The following is an 8,365-nucleotide window of genomic DNA, read 5'->3' as shown; positions in this document are numbered from 1 at the left end:
GGTGGGGGGGGGGGGGGGATAGGGGATAGGGGATCGAGTTCTTTCTGATACGAAGACGAATGCAAGTCCATGGGTGCGATCATAACAATATGCCGCTATTAATCCAAGGATAATTAAACAATAAAATGCCAAAATATGAAACAATAAACAATGCTCGGGCGTGGGGACTATGTCAGATTGAAATGACGGCGTTGGCGGTGGTGTGGCCGTAGCGGCGTTTACGGCGATGGCGGCGGTGTCGGCGAAATGCCGTGCTTCTGTGTAGCCGGTGTGCCAGGTTTCGCCAATACGCGCATAAATATGCCATCGCGCTCCCCGCCTCCTCGCCATCCTTCCTTTTTTCCTTCCTCGGGCCGACAACGTCGAGTGAGGACTATAGCGTATGATATAGATTTATGTCGCTACCGGACTGCCGCTGTAGCCGCAGCCGTATCCACCGCCGCCGCAGCCTCCGCCGTCGTTTCAGCTCGCCTCGGAGCGAATCGCGGTAGTGCGAGAGAGGCGCATCGAAAAAAATCGGTGCACAGCCTCAGGAGGGAGTGATCTCTTTCCCCCCCTCACTCTCGCTTTCTCTCTCTCTCTCTCTCTCTCTCTCTCTCTCTCTCTCTCTCTCTCTCTCTCTCTCGCTCTTTATGCATCTCTTATAATCACGTGGGATCTCGATGAGGAGCGGGCAGCAGCGGCGTCCGAAAGCCGGTAAGCAGAGCAGAGGCCTCGGATGACTGCAAGGAGGTGGACGCGACAGCGAGTCTTATTGTTATTATGGGGAGTGATGGGCGTCCGCGATGCCTGGCTTGTTTATACGTCCAGATTCGAAATGGCCTTGAATCCGGGAGGAAAGGAGTCGCGACTCGTCCAAATTGAAAAGAGACAGAGAGGAAGAGAGAGACAGAGAGAGAGAGAGAGAGAGAGAGAGAGAGAGAGAAATCGAATGGCAAGGAATAGGGGGCGGTCTGGCAGGCTGCGGCAAGGGGGAGGGGAGCAGAGCGAGAGGAAGCCCTTGAAGTGTACGAGCCGTCCCTTTCCTTCGATCTTCTTTCTCACTCTTCTCGTCGTTGTCTCCGTACGTTCTGATACTTCCCGTGTCCTCGGTACGCTTCTTCTTCTCCTTCTTCTTCTTCTTCTTCTTCGTCTTCGTCTTCGTCTTCGTCTCCGTCACTCTTCGTACTTCATTGCCTCTCACCTCCTTGGGGCAGCCCATCCCATTCCTTTTTTCGTAAATTCGCAAAATCGCTCTTCTTTCGCTTTTTCTTCTGCTCGCGAGCTGCCCGTTTTACCCCCTTTTCATTTGGTGTACCCACGCTGTCTTCGTCGTGGGATTATGGGGCACCGCCATAAGCTCTTTATTGCCCCATGACTTTTTTTTTCCAACCACGTAGTCGAACTCATTCTCTTGCTTCTCAGTCTCGCTAATTACTTTATGGATACGTCATTGAGCGATTCAGTATGGTACGCTCAAGAACAGAGAAGTCCGCGGGCATTCATAGAAATCACTTATACGAAGTAAGTAGTCGAGTATTTTTGCGCGGGATAAGTACAAAATCACATAGGAGCTCCATTTATAGAGGATTTTACGTACATAGTTCAAATCGCCGTCTCTATACTTGGTAAATGACTTTGAAATAAAGAGCATCGGTCACTGAATAAGGAGAAGTGGCAAAACGTGTTATCTTACACGCGCAACTACATGTACCAACGCTTCTTTTATTGGAGAAATAAAATTACCGGACATTATTCAAATGTATGTTAATTGTTCGGAGAAGCCCAATGGAGAAAAGAGAATAGCGGGACGCACGGAGAAAATCAACCTGGTAGCTGCTGCTACATTTCGTCAATCCGTCAACTACCCAAGGGGTCATGACTATTGAATAATAATAAGCCGACAATCACCGGCTAATTGCGCAGTCCCCGAGTCCCCAACCTCCGCCGCGTAATAATCTCATAACGCCGGTCGGACGTTTATTGAGAGCTTATCTCGAATGGGCGTGAGCCGCTTGTTTAGGCCGCCATTAGTCAATAATAAACGGCAGCGCCCTCGTGCCGCGTAATTTATTCCCGTGACAAGCCGTGCGGACCCGCCACGCCTTCCCCTTATTCTATCTCGCCCCGCGCGTGTCATAAGCACACCCTTCGGGGGTGGGGGGTGGGTGTGGGGTGGGGGGGGGTTGCTCGCGCCAACCACCCACTTCCTTCATTTTCATCCTTCGCTCGTCAGTTTTTCCGGCTACTCGCCGTCCGATTTCCATTTTATCCCAATGTTTAGCGCGCCCACCCGCCGCGACTCTTTGTAAGCCTGAATAATGCATAGCCTCCAGCTTCTTTTTTTTTAACCTCCTGCGCTCTTTTATGAATAATTAGAGAGAAAGAGAAGCTCCGTATGCGTGTTTGTGCCCGTAGGAACGACAGGGAGAGATAGATAGATAGATAGATAGATAGATAGAGGGAGAGAGAGAGAGACGATGAGAGAGAGAGAGACGATGAGAGACAGAGAGAGAGAGAGAGAGAGAGAGAGAGCGTCCGGGATGTTTCGTTTTTCACTGGGGTTGGTGATTATAACGGTACATTAGTTGTTTGCTAGTCGGCTTTGATGTTTGCTGTACTTCGCTTCACGCTACCATGGATATAATATTACTAATACGCTTAGACGACTAATAATGTACAGATGCCGGAGATAAAACAATTTATCTGCATTGATATTGTAGGAGAATACAAGGCTATTGATTATTATTAATATATCGTAATGTACCCTTTCTTACAATTGAATCTCATTCGTCAATTATTTTTTAATATATTATAACGCTCTTATACCATATCAGTCGAATAATCGTATAATTTGCATATGCATGTATATTATCTGATAAGTTTAATTTTTTATACACAGGTAGTTTTTATTACTAGCGTACACGGATATTTTTCATACTCTGTATGAGATGCAAAGATGGTATAATGTTACTAGTGAAATATTAAAGTCTTTCTATTTATTTTATTTTTTTTTTTTCATATAAAATAATTGCCTTTAATACATACATCGGCTATCGGAATTGAATTAGTTCTTAATTTCAAGCAAGCTAATGAATTATAATGAATGGTTGAACATTCGTTTATAAAATTTCAAGTGTTTAAAAATACTTTGGCGAAGAAAAAATATTTACAAAATAAATGCATTCAAACATCGGTTTCAAATACTATAGAATTTTTAATGTGTTGTCACTTATGCAAATAGTACAATAGTAATTTAATTATAATAATATTAAGTTGGAAAGGACGGTAAGAACGATAAAAAAAAGTCCCTTATTACGGCAGTGATTCGTAAAGTTAATCGGAAAGTTTGACAAAGGAAGTATGTACCAACTAATGATCGAAAGTTGGTTTCACTTGCGAGCGCGCGCAGGCATGGAGAGCTTAAGGTTTGGTCCTCGTCCTTGTCCGGCAAATAAAAAACTTTAGAGAAAGTAAAGATGGAGTTCCTGTCTGTCTGTCTGTCTGTCTGTCTGTCTGTCTGTCTGTTTGTTTGTTTGCCTGCCTCTCTTTCACAAATACACACAGGCACACAAACACGGGAATACGTCCGCACAGAGTATCGGTGGAACACGTTCTCCGGGGCGCAGGAAAAATCGCTCAAAACTGAAATGTAGAGAGCCGACCGGGGACCGCGTGCCATTGTCGATTTGGGATTCGGCGCTGAGCCGACTACTTGAGCATTAGTAAGGTATCGGTCCGAGATAGCTGGAATTAATTAGAGGTATCACTGGTATATCCGCTGGCGTCATTAGCGAGCCTCGATCGACTGCATCGGCAGGATCGGCAAGCACGTGCTCGGGCCGCCTCGCGTGTCTACGAGTTTGCATGACGAGGCACGTAATCACCACGAAACAGAGTCCGCACGAATGACATCCCATATATGTAATCGTTCCACCTATAATGCCTCGATGATCTCCGATAATATAATGGCTACCGCTGTTTCCCACCCCTTGATGGCCATCGCCATCCATTCCGGAATGCGAGGGTATCGGCCGTTTCGTGAAAAAATATTCGCGCGTCTCACGTAATCGGGCTTCCTTTTTTTTTTTTTCGTCGCCATTGTAGGATACTAATGATTGTCCCTTGGAACGGTATCTAAATTTCATCTTAAATAACTTTGGGCTGAGTGTGCAATGGGCAATTCGATTAGTTGCCCCGCATTTTTTTCGGCTAATGTTCGTTGACGGAGGACTTCCAAGCCTTATCGACACTTTCCTATGGACAAAGTTTTCGAAGGCACGTATTTATCCAGGGCCAACTTCACTCCAACCACTCTCCTCGGCTTTAATGCCAAATTAACCTTTCCAATGATAATCTTTTTAAACATCACATTGTATTATCTCTTAATGTGGCTGCTTTCTTCGTACTGCTGGTACCGCTGGACTCATTTACATTTTATAATTTGAATTACCTATTTTTCTCTTAGTCGACATTCTTCGTTGCGATGGCTCTTCAACACACACACCCACACCCACACACCCACACACGCACGCACACACATACAAATACAAATATACACACACACACACACATATATATATATATATATATATATATATATATATATATATATATATATATGGTTATAATGTATACATAATGTACAACTATACTGACTGACTACTTATCGTTTACTTATAATTCATACGATTCATTGTATTTTTAAGTATTGAAAAAATTTGACTAAATAAGTCTTATTGTTTCCTCTTCCTCGAATTCACAAAAGCAAAATAATCGTGATTTTTATAATAAGCGTCGAAAATCATGAGCACCAACGTACTAGTTTTAGTGAAAGACTCATTATAGAATTTGAAATGGAAATTACTGTTTGTGAATTCTGTAGCTGTATTATCATGGAAATTTACAAGCTATTGTTCAACGATTTTTGTATCTATAATATTATTAAGAAAAATTTTCGAATACATTTTTTATTGAACGTGAATAAGTTTACTATTCTACAAAATGTTCAAAACAGACAATTCTTTATATTGAGAAATTATTTTACAACATCATTAATAATTTGTTCTTGTATTTAATCAGTGATGTTTTAAATTTATCAGGTTAATTAATATAAACAATATATTAATATTAAAATACGCATTATAGTAATAGATGCTTCTACAGAAATAAAATATGCGATAATGTTGAAATTGTATTTGACTTTCTTCGTCAAGGATATATGGCTACATTGCTCAATTTAATCATAATTAATAATTAATAAGAATTAATAAACTAACGATAATGATAATAATAAACGACTATCTTATCATAAATAATATTTAGTGTCGAAAGCAGCTTTATATAGGAGAGTTTAGTTAATGTAAAAATTGTTTTCATTATAACATATACTTGGCGTTGAAAAACCTTATAGTAATGTAATTAATCGATCGTTAAAATTAATTATTCTGAAGTATAATTTGGATGGAAAATAAAATGTTAAAGTAAAAAGTGCTTAGCATCCGGTCGATAAAGTCATCTTTTATCATTCACAGTAATGTATGTGAGTAAATATTTTTAAAATACATATATTTATATTGAGTCGAATATGGCGACTCCGAGATTTACTTTTTCATTAATTTGCAACGAGCATAATTTGGGACTAAATAGAGGTATAAATTCATTTGACCTTGTAAATTACAACTTATACATACTAATTTTATTTTCCACTGAAAAACGTTTCTTGTGTGTTGTTTAATTATTTTGATGTTAATAGATTTGTAATATAAATCGATTATTTATGAGTAACTACTCGCAATAATTAATATGCGTTTCATTCAAAGCGTTTATTTAAAAGGAATAATTTTGTCATTACGTTCCTATTCCTAAATGCTTTCTCGATTATTATCGTCATTGGAAGAAATTCACGATCGAGAGACAATTGTTTATAACGTGCAAGGTAATAATAAGTAGATATTACATTAATCGAAATGATAAAAATTAGAAAATTTTGCTAATACACGAAGTTTGATGATAGAGTTCGTTAATCAGGCTATTCTCATCTAAAAAAAAAAAAAAAAAAAAAGAATATTTTCAATAATTACTTCTTACTTGGCGAAAACTACGCAAAACATATAAATAATTTGAAAACATTAAATTCCATATGGCTTGTATATCAAACATTTCAATAGATATTGCAGGACAATGCGAATAGTAGCGATTATTGTAATGAGTATTGGCTTAAGTTTTCACGTCAAAGACGCTCTCTCGCCACTAAATCACCTCTCATAAAGGAAAAGTACAATCTTTAAAAGTGCCGGGCCCTGTGAAATATCATTGGACGCGACGGAGCATTATTAAGGTTTGGTACTGCCGCTTACCATTTGACGGCTGAGTATTGTCGAGTTCATTTAAGTTATCGGAAAACATAGGAGTCCGAAGGCTTGTTATCCAGGAAGGTGACAAGCGCGATAAGCAGCTCGTTTGGCCGTGGTTATTAGCTAGGGGCAGCTGGGCTCGTCCTTGCAGAGCAACCGGCGCGACTCGCTTTTGTGTTTGGTTGGATTGGCCGGTGACGTCAGTGGTGCTCGGGATGGTTCATTTAATAAAAGGTTCGACGCTGCCTCGCGACTCATTGTCAGCTCAGCTCGACTGCGGCCACGGATTCGCTGTAGACCTTGTAAATCTCGGAACGTAGAATGCGATGTAAGCCCTGCGCCTCCCCTTCAACCCCCCACCGCCCAACCCCCCGCACTCACTCACACACTATTTCTCTCTCTCTCTCTCTCTCTCTCTCTCTCTCTCTCTCTCTGTGAGTAGTTGCGCGCGCGCGCACGCGGGAGGGGCAGGAACGAGCACGATTACCATAGACATGCCAGCGCGTTGATTATAAACATAATTAAAAAGAACAGCGGCGCGTCGGGCCCTCGACGCCCGTATAGTCCTGCCTCTCCCTCGCGTGTTCCTCCGCCTCCTTCGTCTCCCGGTCGCTCGCTTATAAGCGTATGCGCCTATATTGCGGGGCCGCAGCCGCTGTCGTGGTGGCGCCCCCGTCGATGCCGGTGGTCCGGCACGTTTAGGTGGATTATCCTGCGAATCTAACCGGCCGGAGGATCCGCTGCTACTGTTGCTCCCGCTGCCGCTCGGGCCCCAGTTTCCAATCGCGTATCGCTGCGTAATTAATTCCCGATCGGTATACCCACCCGCGCGTATGTACACTGCCCCTCTTGATCTTCCTGTTCTCTCTCTCTCTCTCTCTCTCTCTCTCTCTCTCTCTGTCTACCTCTCTCTGTCTACCACCTTCTTTCTCGGTCTCGATTGCATCGATGGGCGCGTATTACGGTAGGCCAAAGTGTGTGCGAGCCTATGGAAGTTTCGCTTGAGATCCTGTCTAGACGAGGCTCACGTGCGCGCGATAGACAAAGAGAAGCGACGGCTGCACGTGACTTTGTATGGCGGTCTCTCGCCCACGAGGCACGATCGTTAATTTTTCTTAATTTTTCGACTTTCAATGTTAATAACGCTTTATTATGACCTGCACCGGTATATCACGAGAGCGATTCTATTTTCTTATTCGATTGCTTAACCCTTGGATGGGTATACTTAATGTTACGAAAAAAAAAAAAAAAAAAAAAAAAAAAAAAATTAAAAAAAATTAAAAAAATTAGGCCTATGCGATGAAAAGTCGATAAGACTATCGAATAATAAATTTCTTCGCTTCTTGGACTCGTATGATCGTATACACGAATAGCTGATAAAATGAAGACGCTCTTATAGAGAGAATAGGGCTGAGCGATCTAATTAAAATAAATTATTTGTGAAAGGTCTTTTCTCGAGTCGAGGGTGTCGTCTCGCCACAACAAAGTTACCTCTGCTTTTCTTCCTCTCGTATTTTAATCTTGTCGATACGTGTATGCGCGTGCAAGCGCGCGCGCGACAGAGAGAGAGAGAGACATCGAGATACAGCGGCTTTATAAAAAAAAAAGCGCGTTTCAAATTATAAATACCAGCGGCATACGCGCAGCCCCTTAAAAGAGAAGAGAAACCCCAATTTGGATTCTAACGAGTATAATATTTTAACTTGGGCCCCGTCTCGCATAAAGATCATTATCGTCGAGTCTCTTCCAAGCTCTCCGTGTACATATACCAAAGACTTTTCTACCTTCCTCCGTGTCTCCTTCTGTCTCGTGTCTCTCCAGTCTTTCTCTTATAAGTCTTTCCCAAATAAACCATGAAATCGTCGGGGTAACGATTCCCGTGGGCCTTGAAAAGAGGGAAAGATACATTTCCGGAAATCGAAGATAATTTTTACTCCTACGCTTTATACAAATGTCCCGGGTGGATATTATATTTTTTCAGTCCAGAAATCCCCATACACGCGGCCAACTTGGGTACTCGCCTATTTCCA

Source organism: Ceratosolen solmsi, unplaced genomic scaffold (genome assembly GCF_000503995.2).
Source record: "Ceratosolen solmsi marchali unplaced genomic scaffold, CerSol_1.0 scaffold1, whole genome shotgun sequence".
In the NCBI taxonomy this organism is placed as follows: domain Eukaryota; kingdom Metazoa; phylum Arthropoda; class Insecta; order Hymenoptera; family Agaonidae; genus Ceratosolen; species Ceratosolen solmsi.
This window is presented reverse-complemented; position numbering follows the sequence as displayed.